The sequence below is a fragment of the Festucalex cinctus genome, chromosome 6 (genome assembly GCF_051991245.1).
Source record: "Festucalex cinctus isolate MCC-2025b chromosome 6, RoL_Fcin_1.0, whole genome shotgun sequence".
NCBI lineage: Eukaryota > Metazoa > Chordata > Actinopteri > Syngnathiformes > Syngnathidae > Festucalex > Festucalex cinctus.
The window spans coordinates 26,370,019-26,386,384 of NC_135416.1; the positions used below are offsets into that span (position 1 = coordinate 26,370,019).

Here is a 16,366-nt window from a genome sequence, read left to right on the forward strand (position 1 = left end):
AAATCAGGTCATTTATAATAAAGGTTTTGTTTAAAAGAGAGCGCACATTCAGCATAGCCAATTTAATGTTTGTGCCGAATGTGCGCTCATAGTCACAATTAAAAGAAGTGTTAACGTATAAAAGATTGTTAAAAGATGTTAAAACCGTTTTGTTTGTGTGTGGGGGAAAAGCGTCTGCCTGTGATAGTAAAAATTGGGAAACTGTTTGCATTCTAACTGTAGTAACTGTACTAGGGGTGTTAAAAAAAATCGATTCGGCGATATATCGCGATACTACATCGCGCGATTCTCGAATCGATTCAATAATGGGCAGAATCGATTTTTTTTTATTTATTTTTTTTAGGATTCACACCTTGAGCATGGAAGAATGTTATATGAACGGAACATTAAGCCTTAATATTTTATTTTAATGCTGTTCAAACATGAAACAGATTACAACCTCTATAAGACTGAAATTTCAGATAAATAAATAATACATTTTCATATAAATCTTACACTCTACAAGCTTACTGATTAGTATTTTCTAAATTTGAATGAAAAAAATTGCAACGATCGACTTATAAATTCATATCGGGATTAATCGGTATCGAATCGAATCGTGACCTGTGAATCGTGATACGAATCGAATCGTCAGGTACTAGGCAATTCACACCCCTAAACTGTACTAATTGTAGGAATTGGATACAGAACTTCAGACACCGAGGGGGCAATTAGTCATTGAGTGTTCAATATTATTAAGAATTTAAAATTATGTACTTTAATTGCTTTCCTCTAAAATATCATCCCTTCAGTGGCATGTAAACATTTACCACGTGATAATTTCTGAGAAAACGTATCATCTTGAAAAATGTGTTGTGTCAGGCCTAGTTTCAGTAGAAGTAGGCTGGTACAAACTGTGGTACTGGTACAAACACTGTACATTGGAAACAACTGTTTACTGTAGGGATGTTGAAAACCACCACTTCCCCCCCCCCCACCCCCCAACCCCCCAGACCGATACTATATAGTACGAGTACTCAACTCTTAAGTATCACTGATACTGATACAAAGTACCAACACCACTAGTACTACTTCATACATAAAAAAAAAATCCCCAAAAAACTATGACAGATAATTTCAAAGACAGACCTATAGATACCAATATTGCATTTTCCTTAAATTGCATGAAATTAATGAAAATTTTCTATTCTTCTCATTACTACTACCTGATTTGAGTTTAGGACGCTTGTATTTTTCATTAACTTGAAAAACACAGCCCACAACAGGTTCCTGTAGACTACATGACTATCACCCTTCTGTCCATCACATTTCAACTACTGTATGCACAAATAACACACCATAACCACTGCATTCATTGCTGTCTTTAAAGGGCCTGTCAGTTGGTTTGACAGTTTCTGTTAGTAAACGAACCGTTTCTGTTTGTAAACAAACAATTCAAAATGGGCACCTCCCATGGCTCAACCCACACGAGCTCAATGTTCACACCCCCTGCTTCTGCCCACCGCCCCCTGCCTCTGATCACTCTAATCACTCTACTTGTAAACAAACAACCCGTCTGCCTACACGCCCCCCGCCGCTCCAGCCACGCCCACTCCCAACCCCCGCTCTGCGATTCGGTGGAGGGGGAAACAACCGTCTGTCCACAGACACCACCCAGAAAAGTCCCGTTGTTGACAAAACAAACACAAAATGGTAAAATATAGGCTGGAGGTTGGGGGTAAATTTAAAAAAAATCACAACCATACATTAAAGGTACACTCAGTATTATACAGTGGCATCTAGTGGTGAAACAATAAATCATTCGAAAAAAAAAAAAATTGTTTGTGTTAGTAGTATGTAAAAAGATATGTTGTATCGCATAAACGTACTTTTTTTTAAAATATAACGGTTAGTCTAGAAATCGCAAATTATCTTACATGTCCGGGCCGCGGCTTCTAGTGTCCGCCATGTTTCGCCGCCATCTTTCTGCTACGGGTGCCGTCAAAGACAAATTTCAGCGCTCCATTTCTTAACGCGTTTTTGGAACGCACTTCCGGTTTGTATGGCGACCGCATGTCCACGAAGAAGAAGAGTTTCCGGTCCCCGAAGAGAGCATTATCAAGCATCACACTTACTTTGGGAATTTATTTTATTTCAGCGCGACAAAACAAGAGTTTATATTGTAGCCGCATTTGCCAGATGGAGAGAAATGAGGAACAGACTAGGTTTGGGACGTGCCGGTGCCTTCGACTGCTTTCTACTTGACCGGTAAGTAAGAGTACATTTGTGTTTACGTTTTGAGAGCGAGAGAAAAAGTACACATCGTACTAATTAATACGATGTTCGTACTTTTGTTTTACGATCACTGTAGCTGTTGATTAGCAACTCCGCACCACTCGAACGATTTCGTTATGTAGCTACTTGCTTTGAAAAAAAAAAGATTCCCGCTGGCACGTTATATTTAGAGTAAATGCGCAAGTTATTGTGTAATGTAATGTAACTGTGATTTCGGAGGTATATTTGCCCATAACTTCAATGGAGAATCTAAAGCATACTGTATTAGTGGAGGAGTTGAAAATTATTTTCGTTGTGGTTGGTGAAAATAGTGTTCTCGAAATTAATTTTCGGCAGGGAATAACTTTCTGGACTTAAATGCTGGCTGTACCGTAAGCACTGCTAGAGTCTGAACTCTCTCACTCAAGTGTGTACTGGTCCATTGTGTAATTGGGTGCACAAGAATTTACAGGCTGCCACGTTTTCCACGGAAATTCGACAAGCAAGCAGCCTTTGCATATTCTATGCAGTATGCAGTCAAGTTACTTTTATCTAGCTAATACAATGTTTTGGGCCCAAAAACTAAAGATCTTACCTCTATTTTGGGGGCTTTGTTGGAAAGTTGGTGACATATAGTAGTATCATCAATTATTTTATTTTATTTTATAATTTTGTTTTTGTTTGTGTCACACTAGATCAACAGCCAAACTTGAGGGCTTCCAGAACCCTATTCTGATGTATACAAGCATTCATGCAATGTTTAAATACATCACCGACCTGCAAGAAAAAAAAAATATCAAGGGGAGAGTCAGCAGCCATATTGGAATGCCCCGAATGAGGACACTTGAATGGAGGACCCCAGAAGGCTTCGGTGTTGTACCACCAGTATCTCCACCTACCATATCTGAGCTGCAACAAACTGAAGTCAGCCGACGTCTTGGTATGTCATTTACATATGGACAGTGTTGCCACAGTTACCTTGAAAAAGTAACTTAGTTACTTTACTGAATACTTGGTTTTAAAAGTAACTAAATTGCGTTACTGATTACTTGATTTTAAAAGTAACTAAGTTAGTTTAAAAGTTACTTTCAGCAGCTGCCGATAACACCATCTCAACATAAAAATAATGCAGTAGAAACGGAAGGAGTTCCAAATACTTTATTGAAAGTGCATTTTTAACATGAAAATAAAGGTGTTTTTTTAATGAAAAACAAAATAGGCAGTCTCTCTTGACTTCTTGTAACGTAAATACTTTTTATAAAACAAAAAATAAAAATCTATCCAGGTTGAAAATGAAAATCCCCTAAATTCCTCTATTGTTTGTTTGTTCCGCTATTCCAGTGTGTACACATGTATCAGTTTAAATATTTATTAGTAGTTATTGACAGTTATAATTGTTTTTTGGTTTGTTTGTTTTTTCTCTTCAAAATAAGGATCAGGAAAACAAAAGGTTGATAATTTAATGTTAAATATAAATATTTAACCTTTAGACAGACACCAACACAATTAAACAGAATATTTGCACATTGTGAAGTATTTCAGAAACATAAATTTAAGACATGAAATAAACCTACCGTCCATCCAAAAGAAATATGAAGCCACCTTATGGAACAATAAATCTATCAAACACATTTTAACCACTTAATATATGCAAAAATATTTCCAAAAGTTCATTTCCCTTTTTAATCAACAATTTTTGTATTTAACAATTGTTTTTTCTTTTGTCATCACTTTCATTTTTGGTTAATGTATGACATCTTTTTTTGTTTTTTTAATCTGAGACACGATGATGACCACAGAATCACTACTGTTTATATTTTGTTTTTTGGGCTGTCGTAATCGCGGGCACGTCTCAGTTCTCCTATCTGCTGCTCATGCTAGTTGTAGACATTGACAGGGAGCCACAAACTGAGAAATGAGATACTTGCAGTGTGCTTTTAGCTTAGCTGGTGTGTTGGCTGTGGGACATACCTGTGTCGTTTGAATCCATGCATTGGATCGTCACGGGAGTTATTCTTTTTGGCTCGCGCGCAGTACCAACGCCGGCCCGGGACATACAAGTGCACCGAGAGGACTCGATAGCCATGGGAAATACCGAGATGTACGGCACCGGCTTCTGCTAACTGTCTCCATTTGTATGTTGTCACTCGTTGCGCGCGCGCGCGCGCCGTGTCGCGAGCACGGAAACACGGAAGTAGCTTGAATGGTGATGCTACTGAAATGTAAACAAAACAAGTAGAGCACGGCGCAGAACTCTTGCTATTGTTATGAAAACCATAAAGCCTCACTCGCAACCGATACGGTCGTTTAGCTCCCCTTGACGAACGATGGTTCGGTCGAATCGTTTTTTTGTTCCACCCCTACTGAAAACGTAACTTGTCTGACGTCACTCCCCCTGGCGAGAGGGCGGAGACGACCTCATCCCATAATGCTTCACGGACCAGTTGAGGATGGAAATAAATTATTTTTTTTTACCACTTTTATGGTCCATAATGCACACTTTTTTTGTTGTCTTGTGTGCCTGTTGGTTAATAAAACTAGTAGTAAAAGTATCATCACTTTTGTTTTGAATGTGCAAACCATTCATGACCAGACCATGGCTGAATTCAGTGTGGTGATCAATGACTTCTGCCTCATCTTCGTAGTTAGCAGTAGTTGTTTGCAACTGTTACAACAGTGAGATAGTTTGCCTTCTTCATGAAAATGTGGAGTAACGCATTGATTCTCTGGACAGTAACTTTAATCAGACTACTTTGTAGAATAAAGTAACGCGTTAGACTATTAGTTACTTTAGAAAGCAACTTTTTTGAGTAACGCGTTACCGGCAACACTGCATATGGACGGTATTACACACTACATGAACTTTTTGTGTGAAGCAATACGGAATGGTCACATGTACAAGCACCACTTGTTTTACACAGGACCTGCTGACCAGGTGTCTGAAGCCATGGAGTGACTCCTCCCTCACTTTCCTCAGCAAGCCTTTGAAGAATATGATATCATCGTTGGTGGGAACATGCCCTCACTCCATAACATGTACCTTTGCTGTCAAGGAGCATGTAAAACTTAATAAAACCAGCAAACATTGAAGTGACTTCATTTTTACTGCAGTCTGTTCACACAATCAATGGACAAGCCTTCCTTAATTTTGCCCCAATAACATCATAGAGTAGGCGAAAAGTAGTGTTACAGATCATACTATGTGTTCGGGAGAGTTTGAGGAATGTTGCAATGTTCATGGGGGGCAATGTCAGCACACACACAAAAAAACCCAAAAAAAAAACCATCATGGTATTGAGTTAATCAGATATTTTGGCTGTGTACAACACATACCTGCTCTGTAGCACTACTTTTGGCCCAAACCTGTATGTCTATTTTCCATATTTTGAAATGCACAGCGTATTGGTAAAATTCTGGAACAACTGCAATTCATGTAGCTCATTATATTCTAACAGTATTTTTTTTTTTTTTTGTTAATATGTTCATTTCATGTAGACTTTTATTTTACTTTATTTTATTCATTCATTTTCATGTACTGTACCTTACATTCATTGGCCAATGAAGAATTCCTTGTCATTGCAAGCATTTATAATAATTCTCCAGGCTTTTGATGTTTTACATTTCTGGTCATGTAAAATAGTGTTAGGTTAGGTGTCGGATGAACACTGCATGTTGACGCCAAAGGAAATAGTATTTTTTTAGTTATTCAAAATGTACAAATTAACACACAACAACAATATACAAGTTATACAAACTACAACAACAAGTGTCAGACATGGACTAATTATATGCCAGGTAAAAAACCTTTGTATTGTCCTCAAGGATCTGGGAAAGTGTCACTTATTTGCTACAAGTCCACCAAGGTGCTGCAGTCTGGGATCCAGGTACAGGAAATCATGGTGGTGCTGATGTGTCAGCAATGTGTCAAAAAGTATTTCTTGGTGTCAGTCTATCAGCTGGACTTGGATATCTTCATGTTCCTCCATGGTCATTTCCTGTACGAGTCTCTGCAAGAAAGTAACAATTGTATGTCAGATGAGGTACCAAACAATGAACTGAAAGTCACTGAGCCAATGAAGTACATTATTACATGAGCAAGACTATTTGTGAAAGCCATGTAAATTCCTGCACATCGAAGTACAAGGAAGCTGTTGTATCTTCAGTCAAAACTAATTAAGTTGCTTAGTGATATTTATTAGGTAAAATTGTTCAACATGGTGACAAATCGATATCTGAGTAAAGGGTTTCAAATGTTTTTGTAAGCAGCACTTTTCTGAGTGGTTAGTAGCAACAAGACACGGGGGGAATTACGAGTCTGAGTTGCAGATGTGTAGTTCAGTTAACACAATTATTTTTGTACGATATACTAAACATATCAGCAAACGATGTAATCTAAATACCACATATTCCAAGCAAAGGTATGTTTTGAGCCATTCACATGCATGCTCGAATGGAATTATTTTTCCATGATGACATAATTGTACGTTACGAGACACCGCGTTCTCTTCCTCGTCGTCTCCCTCGCCCCCTCCTCGCGCTCTTTGAGATGGTCCACATGTCTATAAAACATAACATAACTGTGTGTTCTCTGTTGCATGGTTTAGTTGCACTAACAAATATGAACATAGATAGCCATTATCATTAGCTGACGTACAGTATTTCCAAACAATGCCGACAAAAATATTAATTCTGAAATTAAATTACTAAATCACAATTATTAGGGATCTGTACAGTATGTCTAACAAATGCAATTCACTTACGTCATCACTCGAGGGAATACCAGAAGTTGTTTGCGTTCTGTTCCGGTGAAATTGGTGGTAGGCTGTTGAAGTAGGGTCTCTCTGGGACGCCGTAGTTCGTGTGCTTAAAATCATTGCATTATCTTGTTTGACCGATAGATGGCGGTCGTGAGCTACACACTGGGGCTTTAACTTAAGCTTAGAGGAGTAGACTGAGAAGGAGTTAAAGTGTGTGCATCCTGTATTTAAAAAGTGCCTTTTCCAGACTGAAACTGGCAGACAGCGCCTTTAAGTTGGCTTCTAGTTGAGGAATTTGAATGAAATAAAAAACAAACCTGATAGAGACATTGCTTGCTAGAGTGTCTTATTTACAAGCATGGTAATTGCATGAAGGTTTTTACAAGCTGACTAAAAATGACTTGAAAATTGTGTTTGTATTAGTCGTTTCCTGAATTGAAATGCACATATACCAGTAGTTAGTTGTTTGCAGAAGGTTGGTGATTTTAGAGAGCCTCCTCCTTGTATGTATAGAAGATATTTGACATTGGAGTGAGGCCTGGATTACTTCATGGTGATTGGACCAAATCTTGAAGTTGATGGGAGAGGGACTCCCCATATATGTCTCCCTCCCTCACTACACACAGCGGGACCTGGCTAGTGATTGTGCATCATCTGCTATTTCTCAGTGAGACTGGACAGACTCACGTTACAGTCTTCTTGAAATACAATACAGAAAAGTATTCAAAGTGATTCAGTCACATCTCATTTGCCATCCTGTGCACTATGGGGTATATGCCACAGAAGAGGCGGGACTGTTTTCATATATGTCTCCCTCCCTCACTACACACAGCGGGACCTGGCTAGTGATTGTGCATCATCTGCTATTTCTCAGTGAGACTGGACAGACTCACGTTACAGTCTTCTTGAAATACAATACAGAAAAGTATTCAAAGTGATTCAGTCACATCTCATTTGCCATCCTGTGCACTAGGGGTGTGAATTGCCTAGTACCTGACGATTCGATTCGTATCACGATTCACAGGTCACGATTCGATTCGATACCGATTAATCCCGATACGAATTTATAAGTCGATTGTTGCGATTTTTTTTTCATTCAAATTTAGAAAATACTAATCAGTAAGCTTGTAGAGTGTAAGATTTATATGAAAATGTATTATTTATTTATCTGAAATTTCAGTCTTATAGAGGTTGTAATCTGTTTCATGTTTGAACAGCATTAAAATAAAATATTAAGGCTTAATGTTCCGTTCATATAACATTCTTCCATGCTCAAGGTGTGAATCCTAACCAGAAGTCAGACGTTTTGTTGAATATTTTTCCATTAAAAATGGAAGTTTAAAAATCGATTCACACACACACAAAAAAAAAAGAAAAAAAAAAAGGCAATGATGATAAGACGTTGAATCGGTAAGACTACCGAATGAACAATTCTGAGCTCTTTTAAAAAAAAAAAAAAAAAAAAAAAAAGATTTTTTTTTTAATTGAATCGATTCGAGAATCGCGCGATGGAGTATCGCGATATATCGCCGAATCGATTTTTTTTTTAACACCCCTACTGTGCACTATGGGGTATATGCCACAGAAGAGGCGGGACTGTTTTCGCACATCAGTTTGGTTCCGGTTCGGTTTGCGACGTGTGGCCTGAGTCAAAATACTTGTGCTTCCAACTTTGTGGCCCTCAGTTGCGCGTTTGCAACCCGGACCGGAAACCAAACTGATGTGCAAAATCACGTGCCGCCTCTTCCGTGACATATACCCCATTGCATCTTTAGAGTGTGTACCTATTAAGTCTGGATTTAATATAAGTTGGATCACATCCAATTTTTTGTATCATAGCGAATCATGAATATGTCTGAAAGACAGCCAAGTTTATCTTGAACCCACATGTGCTGGAGATAACTCCCAGCCAAGATGCAAAACTGGGGTCAATTAACTAAAAAAGAAAGTATGAATTTTGGCCATTAATCATGCCCTTTTTGTCAGTATAATACCCAATAGCTCATGTGACTTCTCTTTATGGAGTACGAGCAGGCAAAAAAAATAGATCAAATAAAATTGGTCTGGTTTGGTACTGTGGATGGATGCACTGAAGCTATACTGGGATGAGGCTTTGACTCTTTAACCAACAATTGGAAAAGGTTTCCAAGTGATTGACATGAAGGGCAAGGTCCTAATGTTACAGCAAAATTGCCGCGGGAGTGACGTCACGCAGCCGACACGTTCGCCCGGCCCCGTTTGCGACACGCCAGCCCCCGCTGTGCAATTGGCTGGAGGGGTGTAAACATTGTCTTTCCACAGAAACATCCCGCTGTTTACAAAACAAACACAAAATGGCAAAATGCAGGCTGGGGTTGTGGGGGTTTTGGACAAAATCACCCACACACGTTAAGAAAAACCCAGATCTTTAAATTGAGAAGTAGTTTGTTTAAATCCTGTATTTAAAAAGTGCATTTTCCTGAGTAAAACCGGCAGACTGTGCCTTTAAGTTTTGAAGAAGAAAAAAAAAAGACAATTACAGTTTTGTCCACTGAGTTAATGTTGATATTTTCCATCTAGGTAATAGAATTTATCAGTAAATATCATTTGGAAGTGTTCTCCTATTCAAGTCCTGTGACTGTAATGGTAAATCATTCTACAAACAGTTCTGATTAGTATGAGTGCTGTTCATATACACACATGAAAAAAATTGTTGGTACTGTTAAGAAAGAAAATACCAAGAAAAGTACACTGTTACAACTGTGAAACATGGAGGAAGTTCTGTATGTTCTGGGGCTGCTTTGCTATATCTGGCACATGGTTTCTTGCTTATGTGCAAGGTCAAATGATATCTCAAGACTATCAAGGCATTCTAGAGATAAATGTGCCACCTTGTGTCAGAAAGCTTGGTCTCAGTCGCAGACTGACAGGTCATAAATCTTCCAACAGGACAACAACACAAAATACAGCTAAAGACACCCAAGAATGGCTAAGAGAAAAGCAAGCAGCCTTCAAATGAGCCTAGATCTAAATCCCATTGAAGATCTGTGGAAGGAGCTGAGACATGTCATCTGGAGAAGACGCCAGTTTAAACCTGAGACAACTGAAACGCGTCTCAAAGTTACAGAAATCGTTTGCTTGAAGTGATTGCCTCAAAAGGCTGTGCAACAAAATATTAAGTTATGGGTATAAATTATTTTTGTCCTGTTTCATTAGTTTTTTTATATATACAAGTCTGTTGAATGACAATTCAAAGTAATTGCCAATTTTGATTGCTTAATTTTCTTTCTTTTCTTTCTTTTTTTTTTTTTCTCAATGACCACTGTGGGTTTCTTTCATTAATTGAGGGTGGGGTACAAACAATTTTGTCCATTTGTGTACATGTATGCTTCTGCTTGAAACAACCAGTAGGGGGCGGGCTTAAAGGGATTTGGCCATTTTAGATTGTATCATGCGGTTGTAATGCAAACGTTATCCACCAGGTGACAGATGACAGCACGTTACTCCAATAAGACAAGGGTTTAAGCTAGGTTCAAATACAGAAATAGTCCTCCTGTATTGACCCAAATCCATACATTTAGGGTATTTCATTGCCCAGCACAGCAAATAGACATATATTGTTGACAGTCAGTATACACAACATGTTTGACTTCACCGACTGACACCTTAAGTTGTTGCATCAGAGGGCTCCTTGTAACCTTCGGCAGCATTTGGCTGCTGATAGACAGCTGGCACAGCATTTATTTATTGCCAGTGTAACCAGAGTAATTTTAGACATGAGGACGCTCTCTGTCTAAATAAGCCATGTCCTCTGATACAGGTGCAGAAGTGTGACTTGGCAAAGCCCAGCTATTACTATCTATGAATACCTTCCTCCCTAGCCACATGTCTCCATTTCCCAGCCTCTCAGTACTTTTCCGCTGCTGCTAACCACTTCTCCATCACCACGCCTGTGATCCCGTGGATAGGTTATTACCCACTATTAGCACTTATGGCCAAACTGACTCAATACAAAGCTTTACGTTCACACTTATTACAAGAAAAAAAACAGATTGTCAGAGACAGACAACATTGAGAGGCAACAAAATTGTAGGCAAAAACATGCCTTTATACAGCATACAGGTATGGACTGAAAAGTAAAAACTATTAAACAAACAAACAAAATACGTTTGTAGCACAAGACATCTTAGGTTGACTCTTAGAAGCTGGTTTAGAATCCAGACAGACAACTGACAATAATTAGTGCTGACAGAATGAGAGGTCCCAGATTTACCACCAAGGAAATGCCACATTTCTGATTCCTGAACTAATATTATAACACACGTGACAAGCCTGTAAGCCCACATAAAGTATCCATTTAAGAAATGGCAGAGGCTAGGTTATAAGACACTTAAATCTCTAACAGCTTTCCAATTATCTGTGTTTCGTCAAATAAGGGTATTCTCCAAGCCTATCAACATTTCACCCCCAATCGAGATTGTCAGTTTCTGCCTCCTCGAGGAGCAGCGTAAAATGAATCACAATCCCTGTGAGATAAAAATTCACAAAACAAAGACAAACTGTACACCATAGCGAGTCAAGCCCTCAAGAGTTATGTGGCCTCAACAGTATCACTCAGGCTATTTAGAGCATAGGTATGTTGGCTGTTACAACTTGAAAATAAACGTAAAACAAACAAGCACACACACAGTGTAATGTAAATGATAGCAACATAAAAAAACTATTCAATACACAGTACACCACAACGCAACAGGAGAAAATAAGATACATACCCCAAAACGCTGCTACACAGAACGTCTCAGGTCTTTGTGATGATGGGCGGATGGAAGAGAGAGATGCTATTCTCACAGGTCACAGAAATTCGAGTCCGTCCAAAAGGAGCAAGAAAAAAATACACTCAACTGGAATGGTGGCACACACTGCTCAAAGAGAACACAGAGAAAGGAAGAAATGTACAAATGTATAATGAGGTCAATTTTGAGTTAAGTGGTTTGATGTTTAAAAAAAAAGGCTTGCGAGATAGGACTGGAGGTTCACTCATTAAACGCACAGGTTGGAACTCTCTGGAAGCGGCCTTTCTTTTAAAGCTCTCCAGGGGGCGTGACCAAGTGGCCAAAGTGAAAAAAAACAAAAGTGGGGGACGCGACCACTGCGACCTGATTGGTGAGTGGTCCGAAGCCCCTGCCTACAGCCAATTAGCTGTGAGCACAATGCATTGCAAGGCCCGGCCCACACGTAAAGGCGATCCATATGGGGATATCTTTGGTCCTGAACTGACACTTTTGCACCTCAGGTTGCGCTTGACTAGCTCATTAACCTGCTTCTCTGTTCAACACTCTTGCAGTCAATTTTCATACTCTTCACTCTTCATTAGATTCAAATATCATATTAAAAAATATATAAATATAAATGTATATAATAATCTTTCACTAAACGAATATAATTAACGACTGACTGGAGATCAATGTCTCACCTACCTGCTGTGTTTCACAGTGACTGAACAGCCAGCCTGATATCCCACCAAGATCTTCACACACTCACACATACATAGTATATGGGAGAAACACATATCATCTCCCAGACTTCCTATACTTTGCTGCCCCCTTTCAATTTGATTGGTGTGTACTGTGTGGATGTGGGTGCCTCCTTGCTCAAGACTTCCTCAAAGCCCCCCTTGTTTCTGTCTATATGGTTTAGTGCATGAAGTATTGAGTAAATGACATGGGAAGAAACGTTGCTGTAGCAGTAAAGAAAAGAGTTCATGAAAGAAATGTGCCTTCGCTGGAATTTTATTTTATTTATTTATTTTATCTTTTGCCTCTGACCAGTTCAACAGCATTAACCGCTCACACTGAATGTAATATGTTTCAATTCTCAAGTTTAAAGAAAACTGTTACAAATGTCAACTAGCTGATCCACGTGATCAAAGCATTTTAATTTTAATATCCGCTTTTCAAACACTCATCCTATCATTATAAAGCTACTCTTGGTCAGGGATCAAAACACATTTCTTAATTAAGGAGTAGTTAAGACCTGCAGTACAATTGTATCCGTCCAACTTATTGAAAACAGTTATGGGAAGACCTTTTCTATTTTAGCAAAGCAAGGTCACACTTGGTTGAGTTTGGTGCGAAAGAACACTTTTAGATAGGGTCGATCAACTATGCTGTATATTTCTTCCAATTTCACTTCCTGTTGGTGCAGTGATTACATGGTCCAATATTATATGTCTAACAATCGTCAACGAACAACAATGTCAAAAGCCAAGTCAATGAATGCACATGCTAAACACTAACAGAATTCATTTGCGTCATCTGATCAAACTTTAAACAAACATTACACACAACTGGGAAAAGTAGCATTCAATGGGCACCGTCCTGGCACCAGAGCGGACTGAGGTGGAACACTCACATGGAAATTTAAAAGTCAACAACTTCCTGACAGGCATTACTTCTAGTAAGTCCTGTGACCATGAAAAGAACAGATATTTGACTGGAGCACAGAAAACCACAAAGGACAACAAAGTTACACGTGATGTGAAATACATGTTACTATGTCGTTGACCTATGATCTCAGTTGAGTTTAATATCTACTTCTAAATATAAACCAGGATCATCAAAAGCTATCGTTCGGTTTAGAATAACGCCATGTAGTATGTACGTAGTATCAGAATTGAAATAAAGCTTGTGCCAAAGGGGAAAGTAAAATTCATTTTGTCTTGCATATCACACAGAAACTGGAGTTGGTAGGCAACCAGTTCTGGGTGTACCCTTGCCTTGTCATCAGTTAGACGACCCGTGACCCTACTGAGGAGGATAAGCGTTACAGAGAATGGGGCGCGTGGATATCAAACACAAAATCAGGTCACACACATGCAAACATGTGAAGAGAGACGTCAGCGTGAAAGAAAGAGATGAGCACAACAGATGAGCTGCTTTGCTCAAGGGGATCTCAACAATAGCAAGGAAGAATAGCATCTCACCAACAATTAGTTGCAGTTGTTACATTTTGCTTTGCAGCAGGACTTGAACCGTGACCTTCCAGCTCCACAGCCGGTCCTCATAGGGACTTAATTGGTAAAGTTGACCGGGTTGAGAGTTTGATTGATTGGGAGCTTGAGTACAAAGGCAGAACAATGGAGCATGAACAAACTCAGAGAAGCAACATACAGTTTTCCCCATCCAGAGCCTTATTTTATACATACTATGAGAATTGTTTGATGTTAAGTCAAGTCATCTTTATTTATATAGCGCTTTCAAACAGCCAACATAGTGAGTGAGTTGTCAGTTATACAAATGAGTGACTTGTGCAGAGATTTTATCTTGTGCTAGCCTTAGTGTTCCTGTGCCCACATGGCAATATCCTTAACAAAATGATGCCGGTTTTTAATGCAGCTCCGCCTGGGGATCAAATGTCTCGGGCTTTCAATGATAGTTTTCAGCATTGCCACTTATGCACAGACTGCTCCAGATTCTGAGTCTATGTCCAATCATGACACTCCCCTGTTGCCAGCCAATTAAGCAGTTCACCAATGAATGTTCCACTTTTTAATTTTTTTTTTCCGCATTCACCAACTTTTGTAGTCTTTTGTTAACACCGTCCAAGTTATTTTTGGAACATGGTGCAATCATCCAATTCAGAATGAGAGAATATTTGCAAGACAACAATCACCAGTTTATACATTAAATATATTGCCTTTGTACTTTATTTAAATGAATGTAGGTTAAAAGGGATTTGCAAAATGCAAATCATTGTAGGGGTGTTAGGCAATTAATTTTTTAAGTAAGTAATCACATGACTTCAATAGTTAACTCACAATTAATCACACATTTTATATGTTCTAAATGTACAATAAAATGTACAATAAAATATTTTTACATTTTCATACTCTTATTAACATAAAAGTAGAAAAAATGTAAAACTAATACTAATATGGCTGCATCTTTTAGTCATTGATACAGTCATTTCATAATTTATAAAATTGAGTTAAAAATAAAAACATGGACTGTAAAAAACGAGTGTGATATTATGTGTTGGTTATTTTTATGCCACTAGATGGGACAATTTGTAAGACGGTGACAGCTCAGTGTTTTTTTTTGTTTTTTTTTTTAATATTAATAGCTCACTAATCTTTAACATGAAGTAATTTGTGAAATTTTGCACATTCTTAAAATTGTAAAATACAACTTGACCCGTCTCCACAAATATATGCATTATTGATCAATTTATTACTTCTAAAATTTGACATGGACGTGTCTGCTGCGTTGCGACTGAAATTCATTAATCACACGTTAAAAAAAATTAGTGACGTTAAATTCAAAATTAACGCACTAAGTTTGACACACTACATAATAATACGTATATTTAACATTTTACACAATGTCCCAACTTCATTGGAATTTCGGTTTGTCATAAATCTAAAATAATACAAACAAGTCTAAAAGAACAAAAAAAAAAAAAAAAACATGAGTGAGTGCGCTTTCTCGTACTGCGTTATGGTGTGGTTGCATGCCACTGTGCCACAAATAAGTGATTGGTTGTGTGCCGTTCTTAACCTTGAAACAAATATCAGTTTCATTAAGGTCATAGGTGAACTAGAGCTATAGTTGACTTTGACTGAGAGACGAGGTCACACCCTGGACTGGTAGTCAGCCAGTCGCAGAACACATTTAAACAAGTGACAGTCACTTACTCAATTAACTGAACGTGAATATTTTATTTTATGGGAGCAACCAACATTTGAACCCAAACCTTCAGAACAAGGAACAAGACAACATAGCAACCATTTGGCTGCCACGTGCTAACTTAAATAAATGCATACTAAACATATTCATTCCAGCAGTGGAAGAGTTTTGTTTGACTTTGGAAGTTCCATCATTTTAAATATACATATACATATATATATATATATATATATATATATATATATATATATATATATATATATATATATATATATATATATATATGTATGTATATATATATATATATATATATATATATATATATATATATATATATATATATATATATATATATATATATATATATGTATGTATATATATATATATATATATATATATATATATATATATATATATATATATATATATATATATATATATGAACATAGCGTATTCATTTCTTGGCCTTTGAGTTTAGCATTAACAATATCAGGACAGGGTGGCACGATGAATGACTGGTTAGCATGTCCGCCTCCCAGTACCAAGGACGCAAGATCAAGTCCAGGCTTCGGCCTTCCTGCGTGGGGTTTGCATGTTCCCCCCGTGCCTGCGTGGGTCTTCTCCGGGTAGTCCGGTCTCCTCCCACATTCCAAAGACATGCATGGCAGGTTAATTGGGCGCTCTGAACTGTTC

At 38.1% G+C, this 16,366-nt stretch overlaps 1 protein-coding gene and 1 long non-coding RNA gene across 7 annotated transcripts in view; one reads left to right on the forward strand and one right to left on the reverse strand.

Annotated features, from left to right (window-relative positions):
• LOC144021250 (high affinity choline transporter 1-like) overlaps window positions 1-16,366 on the reverse strand; it is a 93,314-nt gene that overhangs the window by 75,008 nt on the left and 1,940 nt on the right. For 2 of the 6 annotated variants that reach the window (XM_077525371.1, XM_077525372.1), the window contains exon 2: window positions 11,762-11,908. The exons of 2 other annotated variants lie outside the window; for them this stretch is intronic. The gene's annotated coding sequence lies outside the window, so the exon portion shown is untranslated. Of the gene's footprint in view, window positions 1-11,761; window positions 11,909-13,971; window positions 14,104-16,366 lie in introns of all 6 variants that reach the window. 2 more of the 6 variants (XM_077525373.1, XM_077525377.1) reach the window with 2 other exon arrangements.
• Window positions 1,761-3,172, forward strand: LOC144021010 (uncharacterized). The gene is made up of 2 exons (XR_013284029.1): window positions 1,761-2,247; window positions 2,949-3,172. It is a non-coding gene; the product is annotated as an uncharacterized LOC144021010 (long non-coding RNA).